The 17,981-nt window shown below is 40.3% G+C and overlaps 1 protein-coding gene across 22 annotated transcripts in view; it reads right to left on the bottom strand.

Annotated features, from left to right (window-relative positions):
* EPHA3 (EPH receptor A3) overlaps nucleotides 1–17,981 on the bottom strand; it is a 469,948-nt gene that overhangs the window by 229,272 nt on the left and 222,695 nt on the right. The window contains exon 1 of one of the 22 annotated variants that reach the window (XM_065589055.1): nucleotides 15,310–15,714. The exons of the other annotated variants lie outside the window; for them this stretch is intronic. The gene's annotated coding sequence lies outside the window, so the exon portion shown is untranslated. Of the gene's footprint in view, nucleotides 1–15,309; nucleotides 15,715–17,981 lie in introns of those variants that run through there. 22 annotated transcript variants of the gene reach the window in all.

The following is a 17,981-nucleotide window of genomic DNA, read 5'->3' as shown; positions in this document are numbered from 1 at the left end:
ATCTGAGGCATGGGAGAGGATTCTAATACAGTAGGATACAGATACAAAATATCCAAGTATTAGTTTTAGTTAGCAAAACAACAGCCCAACCAACATTTAGCTTTTACCAAACAAACATCTCCAGATTTGCCAGTACTTATCGGAAACAGAAATGGGCCAAAACAGAAAACCCCTATCCAAGACTGCCTCCCTCAAGCTTTCTATATTCTGGTAAGACAGGACGTAAACTGAACTACTTCCAATTTTGGTGCGGGTTTTCTGAAAAAACAAATGCTGACAGCAAGCTTTTCTGAAGAAAAAGCGATTCCATTTTTACCTATGTCTTAACAGAACGTGCTCGTATAGATGTTTGCTTTCTGTATATAGCAGTATGTTGATAACAGTCCATAAAAATGCTCTATCTAAAGTATAACTGATAGAATACCAATAAAATGCACTGCCACAACAACTGAAACACCCATTTTCAATTAAACAGACCAAGTTAAAACAGAGCATAGCAATTAAGGATTTAACACAAATTAACCTAAATTCTGAATATCCTCCTCCTACACTGGAGGAAAAATAGACCGAGATGTTGAACAGTCTGTTTCTTTCACTTTTAGCTTAAGGGAATGTGAAATTACCCAAATTGGGAAGGATAAAAAATAAGGGAACCCCTCCTTCCAGCTTCCAAAAAGTACACACATTATATAAACACACATACATAGGTTATATACATACATGCATGCATACGAAAGAGAAAGATGGTGATATTAGACCAACGTAAAGAATCTTTTACTTATCTTCATATGCTTTAGTTATCACTATTTTTGAATCTCTCCAGTTCAATGACTAGATACTTAATAGTCCATCTGTTCCCATCTCAAGATATTTGCCTTTTACACTCCTGAAAGCAACATTCACTAAATCATGAACAAATAAATACAGCTCCACCAAGAAAACTGTCTGGACACTTAACTTTCCAATATAGGGGACTTAACAAGATTTCCAAATACACCATTTAGATGCCCAGTTCAGAATTTAGGCAAACAAAACAATATTTAAGGTTCTTTCCTTTTAACTGTACTTCTTGAGAAACAGATTTCAATTTTTTTTAACAAGAGACTATTATTTTAAAATATATTAATTTTTTATGTGTTCTATCACAATAATACCCTTGGCTGTCGTCCCTTATGGTTAGCATGGTATGTAAAAACAGCACCTTTCATCCCAAGGAGCTTTACAAACCAGATACAGGACACTTCACTACCCCATAAAATGGAGCTACTTAAGGAGTAGAATCCAGCAGCTGTTTAGCATAATGGGTACTTCGGTGAACAGAATTTTATCCAAGTTGGAACTTGCCAAGGCATTGAGCAGAACAATTCTAAGTCTGATGAAAAATTCCACTGGGTCCTTGGGTTTTCCACTTCATGTGAAAGATGGCACTTCCATCTGTAGCACTCGTAGCATATGCTGGGCTCTTGATCAATACTTATTATTATTAATTATTATTATTATTAAAATCTAGCTCAGTGCTTTTCCTTTTAATTATCTGATGATTCACTAATACAACTTTCTGCAAAAAGACAGCCAAACAAGTCCTGACCTAGCTAAACCCTACTTATTTTATGAGATGGCAACCTACTGTGGAATGATTAAAAAATAACTATTGTATACAGGTTAGAGTCTGGGAATCAGTTCTAATCCTGACTATCATTTGCTTTATAGGTATCTTTGGCCAAGTCAAATAACCCATCTGTACCTCAGCTTCTCCATCTGTAAAATCAGGCAAATCTTGGCATCAGAAGTGCCTTACAGGGGCAAATTGTTATTTCACTTTTGTGTCCTAACCTGTAGCTCAGAATAAATAACTTATATCATGGTTAATTTCCACACAGCATAACTTGCAAAGGTAAAGTCTGTGGCTTAATTTGTCCCAGTTTTAGCAAACTGGCATAGTCAAAATATATTCCTACATAATCAGGGGCAGCAGGGGCAGATTAGGGTTTTGTGGGGCTCCTGGGCCAGAGCAAGTGGGGGCCCCTGCCTATCCCTTCTGCCTGCAATCCTCCCTAACCCCTCCCTTTCCCCCCAGTGCTCATGCTGGGGAAATGGGGTCGGGGCATGGGGCTTGTCCTGCTCTGCCCACCTGGTGTACCTGCTGGGGAGCGGGGTCGGGGAGCAGCAGGAGCATCAGGTGGGTAGAGCAGGTCAGGTTGCAGGGATGCCCATTTTTCCAGGGCCCCCCAATTGGCCGGGGCCCCTGAGCATGGGCCCCATTGGCCCAATGGCTAATCTGCCACTGCCTACATTTACATTAAAGAGATGATCATACCAGTTTACGGACCTAAAAAAATATAAGTGTATCCTTGTATGTACCAAGTACAGCTAAGAAAGCAAGCAAGCAAGTATGGAGAGAATATTTGAAAAGAAAAAGGCCACCATAATAATAAAAGGGAAAAATATTTGCAACATTGAAGCATTATGAAAATCAAATTGGGAAAATCTTTGCAGTTTTTGGCTTTACTTTTGCCAGCACAAAAACGTGTTTACATCAAACTGCACAAGCAGGTGCATAATATATCATTTCCTTGGTACACTCTGTCTTTCGAAACAATATATTACTACACAATGGAATTTCCTATAGAAATCCCAATTCACTACATGTACTCCTATTGTCATTTAACACGACACTGAATGTACAGTGAAATTCAGTAGTTCTGTGCTGAATGAAACTGTAAAAAGCACCAGCTGGCTGAATTAGAAATGGCATTCTTCCAGGTCTCGAATGTCTTATTTATGTACAATGGAATTCTGCCAGGTGTTTAATATTTAAAGCTAATAAATATAATTGGCAGTACTATTAGGACATGTAACACAAATATGTATAAAATACTTCTCAAAGGAAAATTTGACTTGTACTTATTTGACGATTGAACTCAAAACAGGATGAGAAGCTAAGTTTTAAATAACTTTCATATTTAAAAAAAATCTAAACAATATTTGCTCGTTTTGTCAATGGAAAATGAATGGGAAAGCTAGGCATCTTCATGCCAGCAGCTATAAACCCATCAAAGCCTTCTGCCAGTATGCACCATGGCTATAACAGAACATAAGAACGGCCATACTCAGTCAGACCGAAGGTCCATCTAGCCCAGTATCCTGTCTTCAGACAGTGGTCAATACCAGGTTCCCCAGAGGAAATGAACAGAATAGGTAATCACCAAGTGATCCATCCCCCATCGCCCATTCCCAGCTTCTGATAAACAGAGGCTAGGGACACCATCCCTATCCATTCTGCTAATAACCATTGATGGACCTATCCTCCATGAATTTATCTAGTTCTTTTTTGAACCCTGTTATAATCTTGGCTTTCACAACATCCTCTGGCAAGGAGTTCCACAGGTTGACTGTGCGTTGTGTGGAAAAAAAACTTCCTTTTGTTTGTTTTAAAGAGGAATCATTGAGGATGGCAAAATGAGAAGCAAACTCATGATAGTAAGCAAAAGAAAATTTAGGAGGAACATCAATAAAAGTTTCCTGTTACTGAGATTTACAGCTCTGTGACCTGTCTTTCAATGGAACTGGTGTAACCCCATTACTTGGAATATTCAAACTATGGCCTGATCCTACAATTTACTCCAGGAGTTGGGTCCCTGCTCCCACATGGAGTCCCTTGGATTCTGACTCAATTGCAGGAATGGGGTGCTATGTTTGTAATATTCAAACTACTCCCAAAGCATTTTAGAATAAACGGTAGGGAACAATTCTCCACTGCCAGGCAATGAAGTAGGTGTCCCAATGGCTCTTTTCCATCTGTAACATCTAGGATTCATCGAAATGCTCTCCCACTCCTTGCCAGCATGACCTGCATGGAAAACTCATCTAGAAATGAAAAAAGCTTGATTAGTTCTAAACTTCATATACGAATGACTGCATTTGAAAAACTGATGGAAATGATATCTTTTCTCCTTTGTAAAGTACATTCAGATCTGCAGATTACAAGTGCTACATAAGAACAAAGTATTTTTACTTCCCCATCCATTGGGGGCCATTACCACTTCCCTAATATCAGATTTGTAGTTAACCTAATCATATCTGCCACAATGAGTTAGCAGGAATCAAATAACATTTCATCTGCTAACAAGATGGCTCAACCACGGAATCCTGTCACCTTGTTATATTCCATTACAATAGGGAGATAAATGCTGACTTTTTTATGGTAACCACTATGAATGAAATGCTCTTTTCTGCAACAAACACATCTCACTCATGGAAAACAGTGTTTGTATCTCTACAGGCCATTCAGGCTTCATAAAAAGAACAGGAGTACTTGTGGCACCTTAGAGACTAACAAATTTATTAGAGCATAAGCTTTCGTGGACTACAGCCCACTTCTTTGGATGCATACAGAGTGCATCCAAAGAAGTGGGCTGTAGTCCACGAAAGCTTATGCTCTAATAAATTTGTTAGTCTCTAAGGTGCCACAAGTACTCCTGTTCTTTTTGCGGATACAGACTAACACGGCTGCTACTCTGAAACCTATCAGGCTTCATAGTGGCCAATAATTGATTTAAAAAAAAATTCACATAATGTAGGTGAAAGAGATTTCCAAAAGCATGAACAACACTCTGTGGACCTGTGTGATGACAAACACAAAAGCAGTAAAAATAAATAAATAGAAACTACATTCATAGCGGAAAAACAGTGACCAATGTAAACAGAAAGGAAGTATGGTCTTGTGTTTAAATCTTAAGATGCTGAAGGAAAGAAGATTTGAGTCTGACTACTCACTGAGCCACTGACTTGACATGCAACCCTTGACAAGGTATTTAATGCCATGCCTCAGTTTCCTCCTCTGTAAATTGGTGACACTACTAGTTACCTACCTCAAAAGCTTATAGTGACATCTAATCAGTAATGCTTGTGGATCACTCGGAGGTGTTTGGCTGGTGCTACAAAAGTCGTACTAAGACGACTAGTAAAAATATTAAAGTTTATTTATTTTCCTTATTCCACTCGCTTCACATTTTAAAATCCAGGCACCTCTTATGGTTTTGAAAAATAACCACACTTTGAAAGCAAAGCTGAGTCAGTATGCATAAGGCTGCATAAGTAAATATCCTTCTATAAAGGCCCATTATTAATTTGTCAAATGTTGGGTCAAAGGGGCAATGACAATTATATTCTCACTGTAATGCTATGAAAATTATTTTCCCCACCATGGCTTAAGCAATTTGACAAAGTTAATTCTGTACATGTAAATTTCCAGTCATTTCAACTGCAAAATATGTTTTTCTTGCACATAAATGTCAAACCACAATTTTTCACATTTTGGGAAGAGGAACTTTTTTTTATTTAGACAGAAAAAAAAAAGAACAATGGAGTCTAGGAAGCTTGGGGCTAGTCTCCAGGTGTTTTATCAATCGGACTGCTAGCCACATTGCCCTTAACCTTTTGTAATGGTCTGGAAATCACCCCTGTACATGCAATTTCAGTCAGGCATGAAGCCACAAGTGAGCCCTGCCACAGTTTCCCTTCATTCAGCTTATAAACAAGTCCAGACAAACTTTTTTTTTTAATCAAAGAGCACCCCCTTTGCAAAGGTTTTGATGATTAACAACAGTAATAAGCATAAGTACGACCTTACTCAGATACATTCAGGGGCATTTGTCATCTCAGGCTCAGTCCAGCTAGCATTCCCTAGCTCGTTCTGCAAGATACTCTTCTTTCCTCACCTGGAAACAGTCTCTCTTTCTAGGACTCTTCACAATTACTTCTTTTCCAGCCTCCCTTAAGCAGTAGTCCCCAGCTCTCCTCTTCAGAACTGGGCAGTATTAATTAGTCCTGCAGTCTCACCTTAAGCAACTCCTTCCCGAGCTCTCCTCTCTGGAGCTGAGGTCTGTGAATCAGACTCACTTGTCCTTCTTAAGTAGGAGCCCTCAGCTTTCTTCTCTGGAGCTGAGTTTTGGGTTAACTAATTGTAGCCCTTTGCCAGCTTCTCCCTCAGCTGGCCGCTTCTCTTTAGCCACCAGGCTTGTGGGTGCTCAGCAAGCCACCCTTCTCCTACTCATATTTCCTGGTGTCTGCCCTACCATCAGGGAGGAGGCAGCCTTTATGCTGTTCCCCTTCTCCCAGTTCATCCCAATTAGTTAGGGGAGAAGGGAACCTTGCCCTGCTCTCCCTGAAAGGCTTCTGGTTCTGGGCCCTTAAAAATAGTGATGGGATTTCCTCCCAAGTACCACTCATTCCTGGGGCTGCTTCCTCACTATCCTTCTCCTCTGTAGGCTCTTAGAGACATAGCTGTCGGCTGGAACTTTCCAACCCTTGAAGGGCCATGCCACATGACAGGGCAGGCTGACCACTAGCCACTACTGCCCTGGAAGTGCAGACTGCCCCATCACACCTCTCATTACCCTAAAATGCCACTCAATGACTGCTTTTAATATTCTGCATTATGCATATAAGAGCAACTCATGCTCAGTTTAATATCCTAATTTCTGAAATGTAAGCAAAACTGTCTTAGCCAGGATTTCAACAAGGACTCCCTAACCCAAACGAAGACCTTCTTCAACTTTCAAGCTTCTCTCATAAAGCAGACTGAAAATCCACCACTTGGTGAGATGACATTCTCATTTCATTGTGTAATGAGTTATACACACAGAGCTGTGCAAAAAGAGGAGAGTATGAGGCAAATATAGTTTTGTATGTAAGAAAGCAACAGTCATCCATAACAATAGGGTGAAGAGGCAGTTTTCAGGTCTCAATTAGGTGTAATCTAGGATCCAATGTTACCAAACACATCATTAATTTTTACCACAAAATGGTGACTCATAACATCAGAAATCTTGCAAGAGCAGTTCTTCTCAGGACATTGCCTCCATTCTGTGCGTCATCTGTACCCTATCTGGTGGACAGGCCAGTTCCAGTTTTGTGTCCTATTCAGACCCCAAACAGTAAGGCCAGGTTCTTCTGGCTCAAACATCTACAGAGGGAGTGGGTCACACAGAAGACTAAAATTAGGCTAGCCTCATATATTTTAGAAAAGCCCTGGATCAAAGCCACAGATCTGAATACCACATTTTGTGTGTGTGCTTTTATTACCTACGTACGAGACAGGAAGATATCTGCATAAGTACAGGAACTCCGGACTTATAATTCTAGCTTTGAAATGGACAACATCCTCCCCATCTGAAAGTAATAATATTTACATTTCTATATCCCAGGGGTATTGTAGGGCTTGTGAAGTGCTTTGAATATCTAAAAAGGGTTAATTACCTTTATCATCACTGCTGCTGCTTTAGTTTGGGGACAAAATATGGTACCAGGAATTCTTACAATTAGATCTGAGAAGTCCTCATTATAGAAATATTTTAAAATTGCAGATAATTTAGACTTTATTGACTTCGGCTTTACTTTTTTACCATAGCTAGCCTTGATATAGTTGCATGGCATCTGCAGTTTTTGAATTCATATATTCAAATTACCCAGTCTCTAGGTCTCATGGCAAAAAAATGAAGTTAAACTTTCACTGCTCTCAGTGAGACACTGATCACCTACTGTGACAAGCTCAAAAACTGAAAACAACTACGCACGAAAGATTTTTTTCACCAAACTGCAGCACTAAACATAAATGATACCCTACTGGGAACATGTATCTACAAGTGTGAGCGTGGTTGACTCTGTTCTCTGTGTTTGTGCCTGTATGTGAAAAAGAAGAAGAAATCAGACAACGGTTTCATTGTTTTATTTATTTAGATGAATTGTGGCTCCATACATTAAAGTATAAGCAGCAGCAGAATATAATGAAGCCTTCTATTTGCCCACCAATCGGACCCACTGAAGTTAACCATACAGTCTTCCATACGGCCCTGACAATGACCTCAGCCCCAAGAGAAGAGCCACCGCTTCAAAGATAAGCGATGATTTAACCTTCATGCTCTCTCAATCCCCCAGGCTTTCGCTGACCAAAGGTTAGCGACTGAGTTACTATGTCATATTATTTGTGCTTCTGATTAAAAACGATGCAGTCTCAGGGGCGTGAGATAAGATCACCAAATTCATTCTATTTCTATTCTCAGAAGTCAAAGGCTAGTCATGCATACCCTAAGATAAAAATTGCTTTTTAACATACTGTACATTGATTAGAAAAGTTAGCCTATGAATGAAATACTGAAGACAAACATTTCTGAGGAAGGAATCTAAACTGCTAAGAATCCTGGATACTCTTGGAGCTCAAACAGTCTTGTGCCATGTAGACTGAACTTAACATGAAATGTCACATGTGAAAAGAGGAGATTAAGACTGTTCTGCAATTCACAGGGAGTAGAAATATATGAGTATTGCTACTGATTTATGTTCTACAATATGCAGCTAATGATACAGATTTACTAATGTTGCAATACACTTTGAAAAGGGCATTTCATGAACAGTGGTGCAAGTAGATTTTAAGTCTTACTGGTACGGTGACTCATGGGAGGGACACAAAGGGGGGCACCAGCTAAAGGGTGGCACATGACCTGCCCGTGTGACCCCTCCAACCTGACTCCTCCACGCCCTGCCCCTAGCCCTGTCTGTACAGACCCCAGGAGACACAGCTGCGTGGAACAGCTCGGCGTGGGGCTGGGTGTGATACAGCTGTGCCAGAGGAGCTGCTGGCACGGGGCCGCTGGGTGGCCCCATGTTCTGCTCCTTTTGCCGCTGCAGTTCCCAGGAGAGCCCTGTGGTGTTCAGCAGATACCAAATGTGTCTTTCTACTACGGCGTACCGGCAATAAATGTCTTAATGGTACAGCATACCTAACCATACCGACTTACTTGCACCACTGTTCATGAAGCTGTTTCATGTCCATATGCCCAAAAGCCAGCATCAAAATTGGCACTGTTAGGTAGCATGACAGACACTCTGAACCTCTATCTCTAATTCATAGCTCAGAACTAAGGAGAATGTGTGTGGAGGGGGAGAAATGTGTTAGTGGGGGGCTGACATTGAGAAAAATGCAAACCAGTCTATTTGAAAGGACAATGAAGAAACTGACTGGGGCAGAGTCATTCAGACAAGTATGAGAGATGTGATATCCAAACCAAGGTATTCAGTCTTTAAAATTAATTATCGTTAAATGCTCTTGATAACCTCAGTGGTACCAGACCCCCACATTTTGTGTCAAAGCTTGCTGCAGGAAAACTGGCATTTTTCATCAGAACTGACATTTTTCCACACAAAAATGGTTTAAAGGGGAAAAAAATTCTGCACAAAAATGTTAGCTATCTTCTACTCCATGAATACCCTTAATGGGAAGCTATTAAACATTGATTTTGTGTCCAGCACTTTGGCAAATACCTGTATTGATGTAAAAACATTTTGGACTGATATAGGCTTCCAATATTAAACCAACCCCCATTAACTATCAAATGAGGCATCAGGCTTACCTTGAAATGATTCTAACCCACAACATATCCATAGCACTGCACAAAAAGTAATAGTGCTGCTGGCTGGAAAATAATTCCAAAACCAAAAATGTATACTGCTTAGAAAATATCAATTTATGTTGGTTTTAATGATGTTTTTAACAGGTCAGTAAAAAAACCTGAGAAATAATTCCATGCCTATTCAGAGTACAGTATCAGATTTAATTCTGCTTAATGTTTTATTGGCTATAAGATTTTGAAAACAAAATAAAAAAAACTTACACCATATGTCGACAGAGCTAGAACATAGACAAAAGTTACTACATAAATCTATCTAGGTATGCAGGGCAAATGACAAAAAAATATAGTAAAAGATGGTGAAAGGGAAAAGAGAAAATTTATTAGAGCTACAGCTTTAATGAAAAATGACACACTATGTGGTATGTTGAAAAGCAGCGTATCTGATTAGTATTTAGTGAACTTTGGAACAATTGGACTATGTTGTCTGATGTGTACAATTGATATTACTGTTGTGTTATTTTATTTCACAATGTCTATTAAAGTCCTTTCAAACGTTGCGTTAATTTCTTTTCTTATGGCAAGTGTCAGACTCACAACTGTGCAGATTCAATTTCTTATTAGCCAAAATAAGAGCAGCACAATAGTGCAATTGTAACCTGCCATTGAGTGCATGACCACACAGACACATAGCTTGAGTTCAAATATGAAATTGTAATTTTGACTTCTAAATTCTATTTTCTTCTCTTTTTTCACTAAAGACTAGAAAAAAATCCACAAAAATTACAATGAAAATATTTCATTTTTGTTGAATATTTGTAGGGGGAAAAATTCTTAATAATAAAAATAAAAATCCTATTTATAAGGTTTGGGCGGTCTACTCAGAGAAACAGATGCAATGCTGTGAAACACCACACAGCAAACCTCTGAAGGGATAATCATTGTGAGCACCCCATTGGCTGAAATTTGTTCACACTAAAGATTCAAACTACTTCAAATGTGGACAGACAAGTCTGTGAATGATCACAGTCTGTTCATGGGCAATTTACAGGCAGGAAAAAAAATCAAAATGTACTGAACAAGTTGTCCATTGTGAATTGTTTGTGCTGCTCTATCTGTAAGTGCAAGACTATGTTCCAAGCAGGAAGAGGAAAGGATTGTTTGAGAAATGAAAAGAAAAACCAAACAAGAATTAACTAAAGCCCAAGTGTTTGTGGATGGGAAAGGAAAAGGGGAGTGTGGGGCCAAAGATGCTGTTAGAATTGCTAACCTAAGCGACAGGAGAATGGAAGTACAGTCAATGGCACAGAAGAAGAGAGTAGTGTAAATATGGCTGAAATTAAGAAGGGGAGAAGAAAAATGAACCAACGGCCATCTGAATCCAGAGAGAAAAAAGTGGGTAGGATTCAAAAACAATCAAACTAAAGAGAAGGGAGAGTTGTGGAGAGTGGGAACAAAGTCCGAGATTCGGAGAGAGAAAGAAAATCAAGAGTGATGGTGGCGAGAAAGCAAACCATGTAAAAACAGATGCAAGAGCCACTCCCTGTTATGCAGAGTTGTGGGGAAGGGACAGAGGGAACAGAGCCTGGAGAATAGGTGGGAGAGTAAAGCCAGAGAGGGACGATGGAACAAGTCCACGGAGTGTTTCAAAAGTCAGGAAGGGGACGAAGGACGGGGGCGATACACTTAAAATATTTTTAGCAAAAGAGCAGTCTGGCTACAGCATCCTGGATTCCGTCATACTCAGGGTATGTCTACACTGCAGCTGGGAATGTGCTTCTGAGAGCAGGCAGACAGACATGCACTAGCTCTCCTTGAGCTAGCACTCTAAAAATAGCAGCATCGCTGGGGGTAGTAAGTTTGGGGGCTCGGGCTAGCTGCCCAAGTATGTAACTTGGGAGCCTCAGCTGGTTTGAACTCAGGCAGCTTAGCCCAAACTGCCTCCCGTTCTACCCCCAGATGCACTATTATCTTTAGCATGCTAGCTTGAGCAGGGATGTGTCTGTCTACCCGCACTGGCAAGCACAGTCCCAGTGTGGACATACCCTTAAAGAGAAATGATTTAAGAAAACTCAAGAGGAGGGAAACTGCAATTGTTAAAACAGGAAGTTCAAAATATTAGTTTTTCCAATAGTAATTAAATTGTGCCTCTGAATATTGTATTAGAATATACTTTGACTTACTTCCAAGTTAGTTCTTAAAAATATCCAATGACTGTATGCTGCACCTGCAAAACTTGCAATTTAAAAAAGACTGGACTAAAAATATCTTTTAACGACTTAGTTGGAAAGAGTCTAGAAACATGGGTATAGGCTGTTTCTATCATACAGAAAGCTGGATGAACTTTTTGAAACAAACAAGCTATTTCTCTCCCTTTCTGTTGTCACACTGGTCACAAAGAGATATTTACAAAATTGTATGAAAACTTTGCACAAAAAAATCATTAGTAACTTCAAACGGACTATGTGTTGTCCCATGGCTGTTAGTTGTATGGACTCACTATTTACTGATTCCACTATGGGACTAGTCACCTGTGTTATTATTGCTCTTCTAAGATTGGATGAGTGCAATAATAAATAAAATAATAATAATAATAATAATAAAGAGGGAGATAATGTGACCAAGGCTTTTGACACTCTCAAGCAGGTTGGGAACAATTTGGGGACTTGGGAGGAGCTAGGCCAGCTGTAAGAGGAAAGAATTAGACAATTTTAAACCCTTTGCTTCTCAGGTCCCTTGAGTTAGGGCTTGCCTAGATTCCACTGCAAGGAAAATATGGCTATGGTAATATTATAGACCAGAGTTAGATTTAGAACGACTTTTTATACACCATACTCATACCAAGTAATTGTTGGTGGCAACTGCATGCACAGTCTCTACCACAAAGGGTGTGGCCAGTTTCTTGTTTGGCTTCAGCTGTCTCTGTGCCAGTGCTCTGCCTAAAGATTCTGCGCAGACCTAGTTAGGAAGAGTGTGTTTGCATATATGTGACCTTTTCATTTAACTCTCAGTAGTAAGGATCCGACCTGGGGGTTTGAAAACACCATCTTCATGAGTAGGACCCCATTGTGTTAGGCACTGTACAAACAAAATAAGAAACTGTCCCTACCCTGAAGAGTTTTCAGTCTAAAAAGGCAAAGGGTCAGAAGGGAAACAGAGGCAGAGAAAGTTTAAGTCACTGCTAATAACAGAACCCAAGTCCTTCTGAGTGTCTGTAGTCTGATCCCTGCCACTCTCTCTCTGTCAGAGCTCTGTGTGTTCTGGGTTGTTTTTAAGCATTGCCCCATATCCAACATCTCATCTATACATATACCAATGGTAGTTTTAATTTACTAATCTCTACTTTTCTGTCAGGCATCACTATGGTCATCGTCACATAGTAATTTTGGGAAGCCTGTTTGTGTGTGATCCTAGCTGGAAAGAGTAAGATGAGATCACAGGAACTGCCACTCTGTCAGGACTCTGGGGAACATTTCCAAGTCTGGCCAGCTGTTGCGTTAATTAAGAATTGTTCTATTTGTAACTGCTTTTACTGGTCATCAGCACACACAGTGACAGAGGTAGCAGGGGAGACCTGTAAAAAGTACAGAGTTATACACCCTGCGTAGCTATCAAGATGATGTTTCCAGGCACCATTACCATAGCTCTGTCATCAGAACCTGGCCTTTGTGCTAATAGATTACATCAGCCATTGGCTGCATGCAAATACCAGTCGACTTTGCACAGTTCGGCTGAAGAAAAGCAAATTATATCAGGGACCAACGGGTCTTCCTCCACCGCCTTTTTTAAAGTAGAAATGATGTGGCATAGGCTGCTATTCAACTGAAAATGATGAAGATAAGGTCAGTGTTTGTTATAACTATGCATTTCAGGATTGCATGTGATATCTTTCTTTCCTCTGAGAGAAAATGAAGCAAATAGCCACAATGGTGCTAATTACTCTAGTAAAAAGGAGGGAGGAGTGGCATAAAGGAGGAACCGTACATACGGCTCACAGAGGCTACATCTACACTTGGAGGTAAGAGTGTGATTTTCAGCTCAAGTAGACATACTCACGCTAGCTTAGTGTAGCTGTAGTAGCACAGGAAGCAGCAGGGGCATGGGCTAGCCACCCCAACTACGTAATGTACCCAGGGGAGGTGTGTACTTGGGACAGGTAGCCGTGCCACTGCTCCCTGTGCTATCACAGCTATGCCACTCATCAAGCTAGCACAGGTCTGTCTATTTGAGCTGGGAATAACATCCACAGCTCCAAGTGTAGACATAGCCAGACAGTGAGAACAGGACATAGAGGAGGGTAACATGTAGAGACTACGTACTAGTATGTGTGCACCCCATTATGTGCTCCATGCAAAAAACAAACAGACAAACAAAAAACCTGCTAGCAGTTGTCTTACTCACAGACAGCACCTGCTGTCTGTTATTCCTGCAGATTATTTTAATTCAATTAAATTGCGCTATGGGGCACAGAAAAAATGTGAGACACTCAGGATACTTACCTCCGTACTCTGGATTTGGCACCTGAGGGACAGGCAAGACACTCAGTAATCATGTGGAAGCAGGTGTTTATCCATTATAATGAAGGCCAGTCTTTCTGTATTGCCTGTGGATAGGCAGGTACACACCTGCTCGTAACTATAGCATCTGCATGCTAAAAAGCCACTCAGAGTCAGTCCTTGACAGGGGACAGCCTGGGAGTTGTACAGCTATGTAAAACAGGGTCTTCCTGAACTAACATAATAATAAAGATGTATAATGGCAGACAAAATAATCTGCCTTCTTTGCACTCCCTTTACCATGCCAAGCTGGTGAGAAGCAAACTCAAACTCCCACTAGCTGTTATACCTTTGGAACTATATACAGGAAACAGTCTATGTATGCCCTTTATGTTCATGATGACATGCCAATATAAAAAGGGGTTACTTTTCTCAAATCAATATAGAAGCAGTTTGGAGGTCATCTGTCTTTATTGAAGGTCTTCTAGGAAGTCAGAGTGCATGAGGAGCTTGAAAGCATCTTTTTTTCTTTGCAAGTTGCAGTACATTATTTTACCCAGTTTATACGTAAACAGCATATCTTTAGACATTCACCAACTGCCTCTATGTTTTGCTTGTTTTAGAAACAACCAGAATAAGAATCCTTCTAGCAAACCTCCTGCCATGAAAAATGTAATTACCCTGACATGAAACTATGCAAGTACAGTGTTCATTTCTTGGTTTTCAAAACAAACTGACTTTCTATGTTCATGAATTTGTTTAAAGCCTTTCTACCTTGCACAATTGAACCCAAATCCTTGTTATTATTCATGCTTTACTGTCATAAAAATATGGCACTGTTTCAGGACTGAAGATTAAGCTGAAATTAAACTGACTTACAATACATTAAACTATGACAAAGACAAATCTAGATTTACTCTGTCAACAGAGATTGCAGACAGGGAACAAAAAGTCTGTTGTGAAAGGTTAGAGAAATGACTTTAAAATCTCTCTATATACTAGAAACTTTTAAAAAAGTAAGTCTGTGAAGGAGTGGCTATTGGCTTATCTACCCTCTGGTGCCTAGGCACCGCATAGCCAAGTTTTTTTATCTTGCTCCCCCTGTCAGCAGTGCCTCTGGGCATCCGGTGCTTCATCTTCTCTTTCGATTTAGCCTTATGACCAGCTTGTGTTCACAGTCATACCCCCTTTGGAGTATCAAAATCCCTAGTCCCTAAACACCTAAATCAAAACCATAGTCCCTCTACCTTCCTGAGCCCTCAAAACGGATAGCTCAAATCTCTCCAGCCCCAGCGGACCCACTGCCGTGGTCTAATCCAGTCTCTCAGTTTGTCACTAGACCCTGTTTTGTATCCAGCACAGTGAGAGTCTTTGTCTCCTGCAGCCTCTGTTCACTCATGTCTTACCTTAGGCTTTTCCTGCCCCCTGCAGTCGTCTTGACATCCTCAGCCTTCTGGGCTTTTTTCCAAGGGCCCTCTTCCTGCAGGGTTTACTGATGAGGTTTATTATACCACCAGCTGTCTGTTCTCCCTAGTTAACACCCTCTTTAGATTCTCATCCCTTCCTCTCAGGCCCACCTCTTACTCCCCACTACCCTGGGGTTTTCTTCTTTATAACTCTGCCCTGCCAGACATAAACCCCTTCCCCAGGTGTAGCAAGGCAATGCTAATTAAGGTCTTATCCGCTGCTTTAACCCCTTCCCCAGTCCTGCTCCCCTTCTGGTGGAGGGTGGTTTATACCATCAGGCTCAGGGCCCTAGACCAGCCCAGTGACTGTCATCAGCTAAATATGGTGGTATTACCAACATGTATGGGGCATGACTCTGGAAAAAATCTTTAACATACATTTTAATCAAATCCTTTTGTTACTATTATTATTATTTATTACTTGTACTGTGGCAGCACCTACAGGACAGGACCCTATTGAACAAAGCACTGTACAAACGTATAAACAAAGAGTGGGCCCCTGCCCTGAAAAGCTTACAGTGTAAACAGTGCAGACTACTTAGTATTATTTTGAAGTGTAGACTTGAGAAAGAAGGTCCCCCTTTTTTATGCAGGATTATCATAGCATGAAGAGGACAGTAGGTTTCACTGCAGGAGTTACAGAATTTAATAGCTCTAAGGCTAAGGAAGCTAAGGTGTGCAATTCTGCTATGTGTGCATGAAAATACTTGATTCTGCATATGAATGAATATACTCAGAATCCGTAGCAACACTTTTGTGAAACTCATCTGAAGTTTGGATCACAAAGCATATAACTCATAGTGGGACAAGGCAAGATTCTCCTAAAGGGGTGAATCAAGCCCTAAGTTTGTGGGTTTCTAGTATTCATTAACTAATATAAACTGAACTGATAGAATATGTAGTGCAAACAAAATATTCAGTAAACTTTTGTCAAGGCCATGTGAAGAGACACTGCAAATCAATTTACACCATACAGATTTTAAGCCCCATTCTGCCTGCAAAAGTATAACTTACTTAAATCAACAGTCCAAGTCCTCACTCTTTTCTGCTTGTCTCAGTAAAGCATGTTATGGATCATTCATATAACAATGCTTAATATAAATATGAAATCTACTGTACTATATTCCCTCAGAGTTATTTTCTTTGAAAGAAAACTTCGAATCAAACCACCCTGCCTTTGTTATAATTGTCCTCTCTTCTCCAGAGAATGTCTGGCTTTCTAAACAGTAACAATGTTTCTGGCAGCTTCTCTTTGCTTTGTTTCATCCTTGTTTGTTCTTTAATAAATAAATAAACAAACAAGCAAAATAAAAATAGCACAATCCAGCAGCCCTACAATGATATGAAACAGTCATCTACTCATTCAGACAGGGAAGCCTTTAAGTACGCTTGGCATAAACAGGACGCTAACAGCCCTGCAATTATCAGTAATTTGAATCAAGTGACCAATGCAAAGGTTAACTTGGAGTAAAAGAAATCAAAGCAACTAATTAATATGTCAGAGAAGTACTCCCTCTTCCAAAGGAGTTAATGAAGCTTACTAAGGACACATGTGTACCTTTTGTAGACCAGTCGTGACTGTGCAGCATGGCGCAGCTGAGCTACATTAAATTGTATGTTTGTTACTGGCCAGTTGGCCACCACCTAGCTGCTTGTGCCACCATCCTCTCCTCCCCCGTATCCCTCTTCTCAGCCTTGAATGGCAAGCTGCTACTATTAAGCATCAACTAACGTCTGACAACTTTTTGTCACACAATGGGCTCCTGACATGTGAAAGAGGGGCATGGATACAATATGAATGGGGAGATTTTCCCATTTAGTTTCATAATGTTAACAACAACAAAACCCCATCCTCTGTGTCTGTGCAGCCGTTAGCATTTATAACTAGATGCTAATAATCTTCAAGCTAGCTATTACTATACAGCTAGTAGACTGATGGCTTCAGACACGGACAATAAAATAGGTCTTACCCACTACAAAGAAGAAAAGTGGTTTAGAATCTTCTTCCCAAAGATGTGCTCCTATTGACACTAAGCTTCCATCTGGGAAGAACTGACACGTAGTCCCAGCCTGCTCCTGAGAGAAAGTACCCTTCTCCAGTTTTGCTCTACATGGGACACGAATAAATGTAGATTGTAAAATAAATATTTGAAGAATTTGCACCAAAATAGGGAAAGGGCTGTCTCGACAGTTTCTCAGAATAGAACAGAGCATGTACAATATGGTACATTGCAGTGTTGTGAAGATAAGATAGGAGCCATGGCAGTTTCCACACCTGTAGGAAATCTGCTTACTTTTAGCATCATCTTTTGATGTAATAGCTTTTGAAGACTAGATTGTTTACTTGTAAGATGATCTGTTAATTTTTCTGGGCATTTTAATTCAAAATTTGATACACTTTAAACAAATATTTGTGTGTGTCCACATGAAGTAATTTGTATTTCTGGTTTCATTGCCTTATTGTTCAGTCCTGTTCTATGAAACAGAGAGTAGATTTACATACATGCTCAATGCTCCCTTCCACTTCCTTGCGGTCAGGGCCGGCTCTAGGTTTTTTGCGGCCCCAAGCAAAAAAATTTTTGGCTGCCCCCCACCCCAGCCCTGGGCTGTCT

The sequence above is a fragment of the Chrysemys picta genome, chromosome 1, assembly GCF_011386835.1.
Source record: "Chrysemys picta bellii isolate R12L10 chromosome 1, ASM1138683v2, whole genome shotgun sequence".
Taxonomy (NCBI): domain Eukaryota; kingdom Metazoa; phylum Chordata; order Testudines; family Emydidae; genus Chrysemys; species Chrysemys picta.
The sequence above is the reverse complement of the archived record's forward strand: the minus strand, read 5'-3'. Positions and strand labels throughout refer to the sequence as shown.